The sequence below is a fragment of the Acanthochromis polyacanthus genome, chromosome 4 (assembly GCF_021347895.1).
Source record: "Acanthochromis polyacanthus isolate Apoly-LR-REF ecotype Palm Island chromosome 4, KAUST_Apoly_ChrSc, whole genome shotgun sequence".
In the NCBI taxonomy this organism is placed as follows: domain Eukaryota; kingdom Metazoa; phylum Chordata; class Actinopteri; family Pomacentridae; genus Acanthochromis; species Acanthochromis polyacanthus.
The window spans coordinates 2827143-2845441 of NC_067116.1; the positions used below are offsets into that span (position 1 = coordinate 2827143).

Below are 18299 nucleotides of genomic sequence, written 5' to 3' on the forward strand. Positions count from 1 at the left end.
TACTGTGATCCGCGTAGACGGCACGGCCAGAGGAGAAACTTGGAAATAAACCTCCTCGTCAAGGGTTAATCCATTCTCTATCAGATTTCACAAAGCTCTGATGCTTAAAAAAACGACGACAGCCTTGTTCATACGGGAAGCATAAGAAATGTTCCCGGTGACCCACCTGGTCTCCTACCGCCAGCAGAACCTGCTCCACGGTGGAGGCCGGTGGCGGCACCAAGCCTCACACCGTGGCTCAGGGAAGCCGGCGCGAGGACGCCATCCCCACCACGAGGCACCAAACACACCAAAAAACGCCAAAAACACTAAACTGTTAACCCAAAGTTTCACCAAATAATTCAAACAATGAACATTCAGAAAACAAAGTGACAAATACAAAAGAAAGACAAAAGTTTGAACACCCTCTATCGCTCTACCTCAACACACCTCCACCCACAGATAGATAGATAGATAGATAGATAGATGATAGATAGATAGATGATAGACAGATAGATGATAGACAGATAGATGATAGATGATAGACAGATAGATAGATGATAGATAGATAGATGATAGATGATAGATAGATAGATAGATAGATAGATAGATAGATAGATGATAGATAGATAGATAGATAGATAGATAGATGATAGATGATAGATGATAGATAGATAGATGATAGATAGATAGATGATAGATGATAGATAGATGATAGACAGATAGATAGATAGATGATAGATGATAGATGATAGATAGATAGATAGATAGATGATAGATGATAGATAGATAGATAGATAGATAGATAGATAGATAGATGATAGATGATAGATAGATAGATAGATGATAGATGATAGATGATAGATAGATAGATAGATGATAGATGATAGATAGATGATAGATGATAGATAGATAGATAGATAGATAGATAGATAGATAGATAGATGATAGATAGATAGATAGATGATAGATGATAGATGATAGATAGATAGATAGATAGATGATAGATGATAGATAGATAGATAGATGATAGATGATAGATAGATAGATAGATAGATAGATAGATAGATAGATAGATAGATGATAGATAGATAGATAGATGATAGATGATAGATAGATAGATAGATAGATAGATAGATAGATGATAGATGATAGATAGATAGATAGATAGATAGATGATAGATGATAGATAGATAGATAGATAGATAGATAGATGATAGATGATAGATAGATAGATAGATAGATGATAGATGATAGATGATAGATAGATAGATAGATAGATGATAGATGATAGATAGATAGATAGATAGATAGATAGATAGATGATAGATGATAGATGATAGATAGATAGATAGATAGATAGATAGATAGATAGATGATAGATAGATAGATAGATAGATAGATAGATAGATGATAGATGATAGATAGATAGATAGATAGATAGATAGATAGATAGATGATAGATGATAGATAGATAGATAGATAGATAGATAGATGATAGATGATAGATGATAGATAGATAGATAGATAGATAGATAGATCTGTCATTATGTGGACTTCCGTTAGAATTTGTCTCGTTGTGAAACTCGTTCTGTGCTTGTTTTGTTTTTGTGGCTGTTTAGAAGGAAGAAAAAAACGATGGCAGTGAAACTTGTGTTATCTCAGCAGGACGTGGCGCCTCTTGCTCCTCCAAGTCCTCGCTGTTCCCAGACCAATATGTTCACTAGATTCCACTTATTTCATCCTCATGTACAAATCTGGGTGCTCGCTGCAGATTTTAGCACGTTTCAGAGCCAGGGAAGGAGGCTGGCGTCTTCTTATTTAAATTCTGAGCTGTTTATGAGGGATTATCTGAGCAGCATATAGCTGGAAGCTGAATGAAGGATTCTATTCTCTCTCTGTGGGGAAACAACAGCTTTAAAAACATGATATATGCTGAGTACAGTCAGTCCAGCAGTGCTTTTAGGATGCAGGGTGATATTATACGAAGCGGCGCCAGGATTCCTTTAATGACTGCAGATCTGGCAGCTCTGAAGTCCAACCACTCGCTGCTGAAGACCAAAACAGGACTTGATTAGTGTTTCCTCTGCAGGGAAGCAGCTCTGGACAGATGTACAGCGGCACCGACAGCGAGCTGCCAGCCGGATTAAAAAAAAACAAAAGAAATCTTAAGAGAGGGACGAGTGGAAGCGTTTGAGCTGCAGTGGAGTGAGAGCAACAGTTGAGCTTCTCCCCTGACAGCTGTATTAGCGCTAATGACAGGCTGTGTTTCTGAAGCACCTGGCTGCAGCACGTCGATACGAGCAAACAACAAAACCTCTCACACGGAAATTACACGCTGGAAATGCATCCAGGACAGAGCGACACGATGCCGACCCTCTGGATGCACTCGGTGTTTCTGAATCATCCTCGCTGCTGATGACACACTGGTGGGTGAGATCTGAGCCGGACGAGGTGTGATGAAACCAGCAACCAAGAATGACTCATGAAGATACTTTCTGCTGCTGCTTATCAGGAAATCTGAGTCTGATCATCACTGTTCCTCACTGCATCTTCATTTATCCTCATTGTAGTCTAATTTTTCCTAACCGTGGTCACATTTTTCTTTACTGTGAGCAAATTTTTCCTCACATATCCTCACTTATCCTCACTCTATTCTTATTTTTCCTCATCTTTTCCCATTGTTGTCTAATTTATCCTCATTATATTCAAATTTTTCCTGACCACTGGCTCATTTTCCCCCTCTGTATTCTCATTTTTTCTCACTGTATCCTCATTTTCCTCATTATATCATCATTTTTTCCTCATTTCCTAGTTTTTTCTCATCGTGGCCTCCCTTTCTCCCATAGTTGCTGCTGATGACACACTGGTGGGTGAGATCTGAGCCGGACGAGGTGTGATGAAACCAGCGACCAAGAATGACTCATGAAGACACTCTCTGCGGCTGCTTATCAGGAAATCTGAGTCTGCAGCGGCTGAGAACCTGAGAATCTCCTGTCGGACCCACGGTGAATGGTCCAGTTTACACCACAGCGGTTTCAGGATGGAGCCAAATGTTTTGTTGTGTCGCTGTCTCCCGTTCACACAGAAACGGTGTTTTCAGGCCTCGACACGCTCGGATAACGACGGTGAGATCATGGTGGTGATATCTTTGATATCTCTAAATCGGTGGTCCTACGTCGTACTGTGAGACAGGTTCAAGGACGGCTGTGAGTAGCATCAGGTGGGATGTCTGAGCTCGTTCCTGATTAGTCTGTGTTCCTGAGCTGGTAACCAACACCACAAACACGTCACCAAAGCGACCACTGAAATTAAAAATCCCATTACAATTTACTGATTACAGCTCCGGGTCCGTATAACACGTCATCTGGGTCTGGATCTGGTCCAGTTAGCGCCCCCTGCTGTGTAACATATTAGTGTGGATAATTCATTGCAACTCTGATTGTGTTTCTGGCTTCTTCTATGATATAAATAACGCTACAGGATGCCAAAAGTAGCCCATACCACCACCTTCTGTCAACAGTTACCTTCACACCTGCTTGACGTATATGCTGTAAATAGTTTTCAAAAATTCTTATTCATTATTCAACAAAAACAGTTAAAAACAGAAAAAAACATATTTACTGAATTTACTGTTTTTGTAATAAAAGTGAATGTTTCCGATTGAGCTATCATTTTGGTCAAAAGCAAGACAGAAAACAACAAAAACAAGACACAAAACAACAAGAACCAGACAAAACAAGACAAACGACACAAAATAAGAAAAATGAGACACAAAACTACAAACACAAGACACAAAATTATAAAAACAAGACACAAAATGACAAAAAATGAGACATGAAAAGGCAAAAATGGTCCCATTTTTGTCTGAAACAAGACAGAAAACGACAAAAATTAGACACAAAATGACAAAAATGAGACAAACTGTGTGTCACTGTATGTCTGCTGCTGGACCTACAACAACTAGCTATCCAATAGAAATGCAGGATGAAATGACTTACTGATCAATTCAATTCAATTCAATTCAATTCAATCCAATTCAATTCAATTCAATTCAATTCAATTTTATTTATATAAATTCATTCATTTATATCATTCATTTACATATATTCATGTTTGGCTAGTTTCCCTGTGGTTGTAGGGTTCATGTTTGGCTAGTTTCCCTGTGATTGTAGGTCTCGTGTTTGGCTAGTTTCCCTGTGATTGTAGGTCTCGTGTTTGGCTAGTTTCCCTGTGGTTTAGGGTTCATGTTTGGCTAGTTTCTCTGTGATTTTAGGGTTCATGTTTGGCTAGTTTCTCTGTGATTGCAGGGTTCGTGTTTGGCTAGTTTCCCTGTGATTGTAGGTCTCATGTTTGGCTAGTTTCTCTGTGGTTGTAGGTCTCATGTTTGGCTAGTTTCCCTGTGATTGTAGGGCTCATGTTTGGCTAGTTTCCCTGTGATTGTAGGGCTCATGTTTGGCTAGTTTCCCTGTGGTTGTAGGTCTCATGTTTGGCTAGTTTCCCTGTGATTGTAGGGCTCATGTTTGGCTAGTTTCCCTGTGATTGCAGGGTCCATGTTTGGCTAGTTTCCCTGTGGTTGCAGGGTTCATGTTTGGCTAGTTTCCCTGTGATTGTAGGTCTCATGTTTGGCTAGTTTCCCTGTGGTTGTAGGTCTCATGTTTGGCTAGTTTCCCTGTGATTGTAGGGTTCATGTTTGGCTAGTTTCCCTGTGATTGTAGGGCTCATGTTTGGCTAGTTTCCCTGTGGTTGTAGGTCTCATGTTTGGCTAGTTTCCCTGTGATTGTAGGGCTCATGTTTGGCTAGTTTCCCTGTGGTTGTAGGTCTCATGTTTGGCTAGTTTCCCTGTGATTGTAGGGCTCATGTTTGGCTAGTTTCCCTGTGATTGCAGGGTTCATGTTTAACTAGTTTCCCTGTGGTTGCAGGGTTCATGTTTGGCTAGTTTCCCTGTGATTGTAGGGCTCATGTTTGGCTAGTTTCCCTGTGGTTGTAGGTCTCATGTTTGGCTAGTTTCCCTGTGATTGTAGGGCTCATGTTTGGCTAGTTTCCCTGTGATTGCAGGGTCCATGTTTGGCTAGTTTCCCTGTGGTTGCAGGGTTCATGTTTGGCTAGTTTCCCTGTGATTGTAGGTCTCATGTTTGGCTAGTTTCCCTGTGGTTGTAGGTCTCATGTTTGGCTAGTTTCCCTGTGATTGTAGGGTTCATGTTTGGCTAGTTTCCCTGTGATTGTAGGGCTCATGTTTGGCTAGTTTCCCTGTGGTTGTAGGTCTCATGTTTGGCTAGTTTCCCTGTGATTGTAGGGCTCATGTTTGGCTAGTTTCCCTGTGGTTGTAGGTCTCATGTTTGGCTAGTTTCCCTGTGGTTGTAGGGCTCATGTTTGGCTAGTTTCCCTGTGATTGCAGGGTTCATGTTTAACTAGTTTCCCTGTGGTTGCAGGGTTCATGTTTGGCTAGTTTCCCTGTGATTGTAGGGTTCATGTTTGGCTAGTTTCCCTGTGATTGTAGGGTTCATGTTTGGCTAGTTTCCCTGTGATTGTAGGGCTCATGTTTGGCTAGTTTCCCTGTGGTTGTAGGGTTCACGTTTGGCTAGTTTCTCTTTGGTTGTAGGGTTCATGTTTGGCTAGTTTCCCTGTGATTGTAGGGTTCATGTTTGGCTAGTTTCCCTGTGGTTGTAGGGTTCATGTTTGGCTAGTTTCCCTGTGATTGTAGGGCTCATGTTTGGCTAGTTTCCCTGTGGTTGTAGGGTTCATGTTTGGCTAGTTTCCCTGTGGTTGTAGGGTTCATGTTTGGCTAGTTTCCCTGTGATTGTAGGGCTCATGTTTGGCTAGTTTCCCTGTGGTTTTAGGGCTCATGTTTGGCTAGTTTCCCTGTGATTTTAATGCTCATGTTTGGCTAGTTTCTCTGTGATTGTAGGGCTCGTGTTTGGCTAGTTTCCCTGTGGTTGTAGGGTTCATGTTTGGCTAGTTTCCCTGTGGTTGTAGGGTTAATGTTTGGCTAGTTTCCCTGTGATTGTAGGGCTCATGTTTGGCTAGTTTCCCTGTGGTTTTAGGGCTCATGTTTGGCTAGTTTCCCTGTGATTTTAATGCTCATGTTTGGCTAGTTTCTCTGTGATTGTAGGGCTCATGTTTGGCTAGTTTCTCTGTGGTTGTAGGGCTCATGTTTGGCTAGTTTCCCTGTGATTTTAATGCTCATGTTTGGCTAGTTTCTCTGTGATTGTAGGGCTCATATTTGGCTAGTTTCCCTGTGATTGTAGGGTTCATGTTTGGCTAGTTTCCCTGTGATTGTAGGGTTCATGTTTGGCTAGTTTCCCTGTGATTGTAGGGTTCATGTTTGGCTAGTTTCCCTGTGATTTTAATGCTCATGTTTGGCTAGTTTCTCTGTGATTGTAGGGCTCATATTTGGCTAGTTTCCCTGTGATTGTAGGGTTCATGTTTGGCTAGTTTCCCTGTGATTTAATGCTCATGTTTGGCTAGTTTCTCTGTGATTGTAGGGTTCATGTTTGGCTAGTTCCCTGTGATTGTAGGGTTCATGTTTGGCTAGTTTCCCTGTGATTTTAATGCTCATGTTTGGCTAGTTTCTCTGTGATTGTAGGGCTCATATTTGGCTAGTTTCCCTGTGATTGTAGGGTTCATGTTTGGCTAGTTTCCCTGTGATTGTAGGGTTCATGTTTGGCTAGTTTCCCTGTGATTGTAGGTCTCATGTTTGGCTAGTTTCCCTGTGATTGTAAGAGCTCTGTTTATGCTTCAGGTAGTTATTCTTCATGGATGGATGGTGCACGCTAATGATGTTTTATTCTTGCTCGTTCACGTTGACTCACATAGATCGTAGGCTGAGATTCAGCTGCGATTTCAACATTCCGTCTGCAAAGAACAAGCTTCATATCTTGCCCAAAGATAATTAGATTCATGTTGTACAGCTGTGAACTCATAAGATTGTTAAAATCACACAGTGTAGAGAGGCCCTTACATTTAAAATGGACATTTTTGAATCCAGGGTGGAGTTTTTCTCAAAAGCAGCTGTGTGAACGAGTAGCCAGAGTTTTCAGTGAGAACACTCTGCTTTGTGCATTGCATTTTTATTCCAGTCACCATATTCGTTAAAGTTGCTCTATTTTAGTTAAAGTAGCTCTATATTAAAGTTGCTCTATATTAGTTAAACTCTGTTGCTTGAAGCAGTAAGTCATCCAGAGGAATCAACCATCTGGTTTCTGTTGGAGGAACCTTCATTCTGAACGTTGTTTCATCAGAGCTCCACTCTAGAGACCAAACTGGGAATAAATGTGTATTTTCTGGCCCATTTCTTCTTATTTATCTTCCTGGTTGTAGCTCACATACAGTAGTTTACTATAAATACGGCCATTTCCTCCCTCTGATACGATCCGTCAACACTTCCCATCTTCACAGTTCTCCCTGTTTTCACACCTTCCTGTTCACCTCTGCAGGCGCCATACGCTTCGTTTTATTTTAGTACAGAACCGCTTTTACTCATAACGACGTTCTGAACTCGCTGCTTTTCAGATGCACTTATTCCATTCCTGCTTTATCCGACATTTAAACCTTTTTTTTTATCCCAGCAGAGAGTCGGCTGGATCAAGGGTTCCTCTGCTAACCTGTGGCTCTTTGTTCACGACGCCTTTGAATTAAATGGAAAACAAATATGTGCCGTTTGTGTTCAGCTGCTGTAGGACTTTAAAGGAACCCCGTGGAGTTTTTAAACTCGGTGTAGCAGTTTTCTAGAAGCGTGATGCAGGATGGTGAGGAGAGAGAGACAGAACATGGATGTAAACATGAAATAAAGGATGAACAGGTGATTTATGAGGGAGGAGCTGCATCCATCATGGAGCTGAAGGACACACATCTAAGAACATCCAAACGTACTAACGTCACGTTTTATTTTACGATCAAATGTTTGCTGAAGATACAAAATACATATTTGATTGAAAAGCTGGAATCATTAATGAGGTTTTAACTTTTTTTTTAATCTTCTGTGGTCGTTCTGTGATCGTTGTGTGTTTTATTGTATCCACAGAAATACATAATAATGTTATATATCTATAAATATCATCTTCCAACACATTTTGCACTCATTCAGCCCCATATCATCATACCGCCACCTCCATGCTTCATCGTCAGGACTATGAGTTCACTGTGGTACTTTTCACCTTCATGAGGTGAATTTGTGTATCTTGGTGGTTGTTTTTTATTTTGTGTGTTGATTTTTGAGGTTGTTTTGCATCTTTTGTGGTCATTTTGTGATTGTTTTGTTTCCTCTTGTTCTGAGCACACCTGTTGGACTCTTAACTCCACTTTCTGCTCAGCAGGTTTGTGTATCTTTAAACATCTTCAAGGAATCCCCTGCAGGAGCACAAACTACCGTCTAAGAAAAGTGCAAAGATGATATTTATTGATGCACAGTGAACGTCTGGGGATAAACTAAATGCACAAAGCAACCACAGAACAACTACAACATGATGCAGAACACCCACATAGACAATAAATGAACAAAACAAACACATAAAATGACACAAGGAAACACAAAATGGGCAGAAATAGACACAAGAGGACATTTAATGAGCTTAACAAGACACAATGTGAAGGACGTGAACATCAACCTCTACTGATGACACAAAAGAGCAACATCTTTGTTTGTTTGCAGATTTTATTATTGAACCCTGATCAGTCCAGACGTTTGGTGAGAACCTGACCAGGAGAGACGGCATCGTCCTCACAGTGAAGCACATGGAAACTACAGCACAAAACAACTACACAAAATCACCACTAAAAGACAAAAAACAACACAAAGATGCACTAATTGACCCCAAAAAGATGAAAATTACTGCAGTGAATACGTAGTCCTGACAGTGAAGCATGGAGGTGGCGGTATGATGATACGGGGCTGAATGAGTGCAACAGGTGTTGGGAGATGATATTTACAGAAACATCTAGAATTATATGTTTGTGGAAGCAGTAGTACACAAACAACAACAAAAAAATCAAATAATCCCATAAAGACACCAAATAACCATAAAAGATGGAAAACAACTTCAAAAATCACGACTTAACGTCCTCAGAAACCAGTTTCCTGTTGTTCTGAGCACACCTGCTGGACTCTCAGCTCCAGTTTGTGTTCATATATGCACAGCAGGTTCTCAGAGCTTTAAGCGTCTTTAAGTGAATCCCTGCAGGAGCAGAAACTACCATCCAAGCAGGGTTTACATGAGTAAACATGCATTTTTGGAGTGGAACCAGAACTCTGACTGCTTCCTAAACGTGCTGCAGCAGCTCCATCTGTATCTACAGGAAGCTTTCAGACTCACACTGAGATGAGATTTGTTTTCTAAGTGCTCCACGCAATAACAGAAACACACCACAGCCATTCCCATCACAACATGTCAGAGAGACATGTTTTATATCTGCATCACGCGTGCATGTTCCACATCCCTCTGCACAGAAATACATCCTGACAAAATGAGTGCATTGTTTTTATGTTCCTTATTTCAGCTATTCAGACACGCCGAAGCACAGGAATAATAACCCCCGCAATCAGTACACACATCTACAGTTCCATCAAGATGAAGTCACATCAAACACAGCCGGTCTTACATAACCAGAAGTCAGCATCACATGAAAAACAAATGGAACACTTTGAGGCTGAGCTGCTTCTCCTCCCAGCTCCATCTGTCAACCAGAGCCTTTCCTGCATGACCTCCATCCAGGGCGGAGATGAACGAGGAGGCGCCGGTCTCTGTCCTCCATCTTCTCTTTGCCACGGCAGCAGGAGCACCGAGGCGTCGAGAACACCTGCACACCCAGAGTAATGAGGCAACGGGCCGTCCTCCCGCTCTAATCAATCCCACTGCCGTTAACGGAACCGAGGGAACTCAGATCGTTAGGAAGCTCTGCTCATACCCACAGAAAGCTTCAAATGCTGCCAGAAAGGGAACATCTGCAGCATCTGTACGACGGTCACGAGTTTATGTAGTTACTGTCCTCATATAACGACCAAAACAAGAACATGTGATCATCGACCTGCACTGATGACGTCCAAAACAGCGTCCTGACAGGGAAGCATGGAGGTGGCGGTATGATGTCATGGAGCTGAATGAGTGCTGAAGGTGCTGGGAGATGATAGTTATAGAAATAAAAGTGTTTATACGTGTGTGGTGTGATGACCTCCACCTCTACTGCCTGAGTGGAAGGCCTTCCTCTTTTTCCTTTCCTGTGTTTGTCTCATTTGCTCTGTTCAGGTCATCAGTTCTACATTCCTCCTCCAGCCATAAAAGAAGGGCTTTTCACTCTGTTCAATGCTGGACCGTTGCACTATGTTGTATCGCCTGGACATTCCCTGTCGCCTTCCCAGCTCCTACCTGGTCGTCCATTCTGCTCACCTTGGACAGAGGGTGGATACGGCAACCTGACGCCACCAAGCGCCCTCCCAAACCGCTTCCAGTTAAGCCTTTTAGAATTGTCAGCTTCGTTTCATTGCCAGCCGACCTCACCATATCTTTGCCCTGATTATTCCACTCCAGCAGCGTCGCTTTCGGTTTGGTTGTTAAATCTGTGTTTAGTTAACTGGTTCTCATGTGGACCCTGGTCTTCGCTGCGTCCCTGTTTCTAACGTAGTTCTACTGCTTCGTTCTGTCCTGTTCCCGGCAGTCTAGTCTCTGCTCGTTTTGTCCAGGAATTGCTGATATTGGTTACATTCTCCAGCCTCTTCAGCACACTTGAATTGTGGTTTCGGAGCCAGCTGGGGCCGTGAGTGTGTTTGTGTTTGCAGTGAATGAAGCTGTAGAGGTCCGTCTTTCTGTCCTGACTCTGTCTGTCCTCGGTCTTTGCACTACCGTGACATGTGGATACACTAGTACACAAAACAACCACAAAAAACAACAAAACAAACACAATATTACACAAGAAAACACAAAATGATCAGAAAGACACAAAACGACCACAAAAAGACACAATGACCAAAACAACAACATCCCACATTATTAATGATTATTATGATAATAATTATAAATAACAACAGGAGGAAGATTAAAACCAGAAATAGGTTTTTTTTTGTAGAACCCTTTTAAACTCTGAGAGGTTCCTCCAGGTTTTCTACTTGTGTGTCTGAATTTCTAATATGTAATAATAAAGTTATTGTTTCGTATGTTGTCCATAAAATCAGCTGGAAGTTCTTCAGATATCATTATTTCCTCGTTTAATCAAATCAAAGACTTATTTTTCTGCTACTATGCAGCTTTGCTTCTTTCCTGGTTTATTTATGGTTTCTGACAGTAAATAAAAATTGTGCAGGTTTAAATCCATTTATTTACAACCAGCCAATAGGAACCAGGTTTGTGTTTTTCTTTCTCCCTTTTCTTTGGAATAAATTTCCCAACAACCCAGAAAGTGTTGGTTTAGTTATTGAAGGTAGAAAGGGTCGGGGCAGCGTGGTTTATTAACTTAAACACGCTAACGCTGACACTTTGGGTAATTAAAACACCACTTCATCTCCACGCTACGCTGTGAACGGCGGTCTTGGCGTTCTTACACGAAGCTTCCTGAAGGATTATTTTCTACTGAACGCCCTCAAGCAGCAGCTCTCATCTTAATACATGAATGGAACGCGCAAAAATATGTTTTCATCTCGATTGAAACGTCCATCTTCTCTCTATTCCACCCCTTCAATCATGTGGAGTCTCCTTCTTTGCATTTTCCATTCTGCTGCTGCCATCACGCTGTCATCCCCTCCAAACAGAAAGGAAGCCGCCACCGTGTCATTACCGACCTCCTCTCTGAAGCCTCGTCCTCAGAGCGTCTTTCAGGAGCTTCCTCCACAGCACCAGCACTGAGCATGGCTAATGGGAATTTAATCAGCAACAAGAGAGGACAGCGGGCAGAAAGCAACAGATGATAAATAGAAGAAAGATGCAAATGGTATTTATTTTCGACAGGCCGTGCTGACAAGCCTGATAATGCCTCCTCATGCAGCTTCTCCCTGAAGCTTCCTTCTGATGGAAAGCATCGCATTTCACACTCTGTCATTTATGGAATAAATTGTGTTATTCATAGAAATGTTTTCATTTTTTTCCAGATGCTCTTGTCAGTGGTGCCTGAGCGCCTACATTAATAAAGAGCGATGTAAATTGCTGCAGTTATTACAAACCCACAGTGTTTTAGGACTGCAGACCTGCAAGAATCCGGCACGATTCCCAGCGTCGGCACATATTTTCAGCCAGAATGGTCCCTTCTGTGGTCTCGTTAAGTATTAATGTAGATTTGAGCCAAAAGATGAAGTCTGAATGCTCTCTAACCCCGGCCTCCTGAGGAGCTATGCTGCTTTATTTCTATACAAACTGTCCATACACTCACATTTTCTTCACCAGCAGACATCTTTCCTTTGCAGCCTCTAAATGATTCTGGATTTTATCTCACTGTGAACCCAATCAGTCAAAGTGCTTCATGAATGTTGCAGGAAAAGCGTTAAATATCCGTCCAGAGCTAGCGTTAGCTCGTACCCTCGCCTGGTGACATTTAGACTTTAATTACACACATTTGGAGGTGATATTCAGACGCCCAGCGCATTAATGTCACATTTTATTTTAGGATCAAATATTTGTCGCAGACCCAAATAGAATATTTGATTGAAAAGCTGGAATGACTTTTTATTGAGGTTTGAGCTTAAACGTTGGCAGATGATAAAATAATCTGCAGAGGATTATTCTGTCATGCCATGGTGAGATTTCACAAAGAAACATTCTGTTACTCATCAACATACACCATGATTAAAGCAGCTCCTCCCTCATAAATCACCTGTTAAACCTTTTGTTCTTCACTCCTGCAGGTTTACATCCAAGCTCTGTCCTTCTTATGTAGTTACTCTGCACATCCTAATATAAAGACCAAAACAAGACACAGTGTGAAGGACGTGAACATCAACCTCGGCTGAAACAACATCCTTGCTTGTTTTTTGTTTGTTTTTTTGCAGATTTTGTTCTTGAACATCCATCAGTCCAGATGTTTGCTGTGAACCTGACCAGGACCACCACAGTGAAGGCATAGTCCTGACAGTGAAGCACGGAGGCGGCGGTATGATGATATGGGGCTGAATGAGTGCTAAAGGTGTTGAGAGAAGACATTTATATAAAATTTAAAATATGTCTGTAGATACACTAAAACACAAAGCAATCACAATGTAACCAAAAAAAGATGAAACAACCCCATAAAGACACCAAATGACCAGAAAAGATGCGAAACAACTTTTACAAAAGCACAAACAAAATTACAAAGACAACACAACATTTGTCAACTTTAGGATTCGTCTTAGAGAGAAAACCAATGGGTCACAAAAAATTCACTGTATTGTCATGAGAACTGATCATTCAGAGAAAAATCAGGACAAACATGAGATAGGAAGTGAAAGCAGCTGAACTAAAAGGATTAAAAGTTTAAGGTGAAACCATGACACAGCGTTTCTGATGGTTGAACACATTAATGTCTTTGGTTTTACTGGGACAGATGTCCTTCTCTAGCAGGATGACTGGAGTCCATCTGTTCATCCACAGATTCATTTCTATTCGCCGTCATGGTTTAAATTATTTATGGAGCGCTGGTTGGACTCATTCCTCACATCGTCTGATGAGTGTTTGGTTAGTTTCCTCGCAATTAACAATAAAGTTCTCAACATAGAACCACGAGGAGCAGATGTTGGTACAACGGAGTGAAAACATCCCTGTGGAGTCTCACTGAAAGTCAAATGATTTAACGTTTTCTCACGTTGCAGTAGTAGCAGCACAACAGTATGGTAGAAAAGCAGAGGTTTTGCTGCGATTTAAAATTACAAACTAACAGTTTAGATTTACTGTATTAACAATACAAACCCTGCAGTAGAAGCTGAGATTCTGATCTTTGATTGATTTAATACTTCATATGTCTATGTGCTTTACTGTCAGGACTGTTCTTTCACTGTGGTACTCATGGTCAGAGGAGACACCAAACATCTGGACTCCATCTGAGCCCGACTCATTGATCTTCATCTGACCAAGGAATGTTCTACTACTATGGCCTCTTCTATACCTCAATCCATCCATCCATCCATCCATCCATCCGTCCATCCGTCCATCCGTCCATCCATCCATCCTCCATCCATCCATCCATCCATCCTTCCATCTTCTTCCTCTTATTTGGGGTCGGGTCATGGAGGCAGCAGATGAAGCAAGTCATTCCAGATGTTCCTCCTCCCAGCCACGCTTTCCAGCTCTTCCTGGAGGATCCCGAGGCGTTCCCAGGCTGGATGAGATATATAATCGCTCCAGAGGGTTCTGGTTCTATCCCGGGGTCTCCTCCCAGGAGGACATGTTCAGAAAACCTCCAAAGGAAGTCTCCCTGGAGGATCAGAATCAGATGTCCAAACCACCTCCACTGGTTCCTTTAGAGGAGAAGGATCAGCAGCTCTACTCTGAGCTCCCTCCAGATGTCTGATCTTCTCCTCCTATCTCTAAGGCTGAGCCCAGACACCCTACAGAGGAAGCTAATTTCAGACGCTTGTATCCATGATCTCATTCTTTGGGTCTCTACCCAGAGCTCATGACCATAGGTGAGGGTTGGAACGTAGATGGACGGTAAACTGAGATCTTCTCCTTCAGGCTCAGCTCCTTCTTCACCACAATGGTTCCGTACAACGCCTTCATTACTGTTGACGCTGCATCAATCCTCTTGTCCATCTATCGCTCCATTTTCCCATCACTGGTGAATAAGATCCTGAGAAACTTGAACTCCTTCTCTTGGGGAAGCAACTCCCTCCAACCCAGAGGGACCAATCCACCGGTTTCCATCAGAGAACCATGACCTCAGACTTGGAGGTTCTGATCCACATCCCCACCGCTTCACACTCAACTGCAAACTGCTCCAGTGCTGCTGAAGGTCTGAGGAACCAACAGAACCACATCATCTGCAAAAAGCAGAGATCCTGAGGTCCACAAACCAGACACCCTCCTCACCCCGGCAGATCCTTGAGATCCATGAAGACCATAAACAGGATAAGAGACAAGGGACAGCCCTGGAGGAGTCCAACACCCACTGGAAACAAGTCTGACTTAGTGCTGAGTATGAGGACACAGCTCTCACTGTGGTTGTTCAGGGACTGAATGTCTCGTATCAGAGAGCCTGGTACCCCATACTCCCACAGTACCCAGTACGGGTCACCAGTTCTCCACCCGACTGTACACAGCCTGAGTAAAGCCCTGCCTTCCCTTCCTGAAACATTCAACAGTTTCTCAGAACCTCCTTGAGTCCTACCAAAAGTCCTTCTCCATAGCCTCTCTGAAATCCTCCCACCCCACAGTTTTAGCTTCCACAACTGCAGCAGCTGCAGCTCTTTTAGTCAACTGATATCAGCTGCTTCAGGAGACCCCTGAGCTAACCAGGCCCTGAAGTCCTCCTTCTTCAGCCTGACAGCTTCTCTCACCACTGGTGTTCATCAGCAGGTTCTTGGGTTTTCCACCATGACAGGCACCAGTGACCTTCAGACCACAGCTCCTAACAGCTGCTTCTGCAATGGAGGCTTTGAACATGGACCACTCAGACTCCAGGTCCCCCAGGATGCAGGAGAAACTCTTCCAGAGGTGGGAGTTTAAAACCCACAGACAGGGTCCTACTCCAGATGTTCCCAGTTCATCCTCACTACATGTTTGGGTTTACCAGGTCTGTCCATCAGTCTTCCATCAGATCCATCTCACCACCAGGTGGAGATCAGCTGACAGCTCTGCTCCTCTCTTCACCCAAGTGTCCGAGACACACGAGCTCTGATGATACGACTATGAAGTCCATCATGGACCTTTGGTCTAAGGTGTTCTGGTACCAGGTAAGAGAACCTTCTGCTCCATCATGGTGTTAGTTATGACCAGTCTATGACTGGTCCACATGTCCAGTAACAGAACACCACTCAGGTTCAGATCAGGCTGTTCCTCCCAATCATCTCCTCCAGGTTTCTCCATCATGAGCGCTGAAGTCCTCCAGGAGAACTATGGAGTCTCCAGGTGGTACCCCTTCCAGGAACCACCCAGAGACTCCAAGAAGACCAAATACTCTGAGCTGCTGTTCGGTTCATAAGATCAGACAATAGTCAGAGTTTATCCTCAGGAGACCTTCTGGTTCTCCAGGGAGAACTTCAACAAAGCAGGGTTCAGCTGGGGGTTTCTGAGGATCCCAACAGCCACCCAGAGCCTCTCATCCTGGACAACTCCAGAAAAGGTGAGAGTCCAACCCCTGTCCAGGATTCTGGTTCTGGTATGTGGGTATCATCTGCTCTAAAATGTGTTGTTTTTCTGAGACAGGATTGTGCTGACTGAACAGAGGAAGGTAAGTTGTTCCAGCAAACAGGAGAAGAGTTTGGACTCAGCAGATGTTCATTAACAACATTTCCTCATTATGTGACAACAAGTTAATCCAGACAGCATTATGTCAAAACAGCCTCAGCTTCAGATGATCTCCTCCACCTCCACCTCCAGCAGACAGGAGGTGTCGATTTAAACACCATCAGCCGGGATATTTAGAAGAAATGCAAACAAGCGCTGATGTGTTCTCCTTTCTGTCATCTTATGTCTCGTTTTTGTAGTTTTGGTCTCGTTTGTGTCATTTTCTGTCTTGTTTTTTCATTTCATGTCCCATTGCTGTTGTTTTCAGTCTTGTTTTTGTCATTTTCTGTCCTGATTTTGTCGTTTTGTGTCTAGTTTTTGTCGTTTTGTCTCTTGTATTTAAACACCACCTGCCTGGATATTTAGAATAAAAGCAAAAGCTGATGTGTTGAGGTGACAGAATCTGAGGGGATGAATGTGAACGACCATCCAGCTCGTCACACTCGTCCTAATTGCAGAATTGGGGCCTCAGACACAGGTCTCATTATTCTGACTTTCATTTCACAAATACTGCAGATTCTCTCCTCCTGACTTCAACCACTGTCACTTATTGTTCCATCTCTGAGCCGAGGAGTTCTGGATGATAAACTCCATCTCCTCTCATTTGCATATCCTCTGCAGAGCCACAGAGTCAGCTGTCTCCTCAGGTGAGAGGCTAGAAAAAGAACAGAAACAACCTCTCAGGTTAGGACGATTCCAACGACACGCAATTAAGCAGCACGGCCAGAGGTGTAGTTTAAGTCTCTTGAATTTATGCGGCGTATTGTTGTTATCTTGACAATCTCTGTTAGCTTTAATTACGGGAGCACTTAAAGCGTGCGGTGGAGTTCATCAGTGCTGCTAACACTCGACACGGGGCTGCCAAGAAGCAGGCGGTGGGCGGGGGGCAATTAGAGAGCAGAGCGGCTTCCACTCAACTCTGGTCCCTCAGGAATTCTGTCCTCACATTTTGGTTCCAGTCAATAATTCAGCCGCTGGATTTAACCGTTTGTCATCATATCAGACTCCCTGTTAGAGGAAGAAGGAGGAAGAACGGCGGACACGAGTCAGGAAATAATGAGGTTTGGATCATTCAGAGCTGGAGGACGTTTTCCATCCCATAATCCATTTGTTAAACCCTAAAACATCAGTAGTGTGTAAATGTTCTTAAGACCAAATCTATAAAAACTAGGAGAAAAGAATGTTTGAAATATTTTAAATCCCAAATAAGTCTGGAGTTCCCCTAAAATCCCATTTTTCTCTTGTCCATCTGATGACCAAACTGGATCTCTGATAAAACAGTTACAATCTCATTTAAATCTACTTTCTCTGCTTTTATTTTTTCATTCATGTCTGTAATTGTGGAACATTTTTAATCAACATAATATTTTAAATAATCATTATTATTCATGGAACATGTCCCACAACATGTTAGCAGAACCTGGTGATGATGTTTGTGTCATTTTCTGTCTCATTTCTGTCACTTTATGTCTTCTTTCTGTCGTTTCCATCCTCCATCAGTGTTCCTACAGAATGTGTAGATCAAAGCTATGTCCTCTCTTCTATTTTCCATCTTTTCATCCATTGTCAGCCTTGATTGAACGTCTCTCTCTACCTCATATTATCAGGATCAGACTCATTCTTTGGACTGTTTTCCATCAGTGGTCAGCAGTAACAGCTAGCTAAATATCTAGCTTCTACTGCTGAGAGAAAGATCACATTAGCATGGATTAGAGTAGGGTTAGCAACAACACAGAAACATGGAATAAAATGAGACAATCAATACCTATTATTGATCACTGTGGAGCAGAAACCTGGAGAGCAGAAGGTTGATTTTGTCAGATATTTGGAAGCCCAAATGTCCCCCAATTCCATCCATCCATCCATCCATCCATCCATCCATCCATCCATCCATTATCGATACGGTGCTTAATCCTCATTAGGTTT

At 42.6% G+C, this 18299-nt stretch overlaps 1 protein-coding gene across 1 annotated transcript in view; it reads right to left on the bottom strand.

The window, feature by feature from the left end:
* LOC110965491 (neuronal growth regulator 1-like) overlaps positions 1-18299 on the bottom strand; it is a 667889-nt gene that overhangs the window by 16932 nt on the left and 632658 nt on the right. The gene's annotated exons all lie outside the window — the stretch shown is intronic.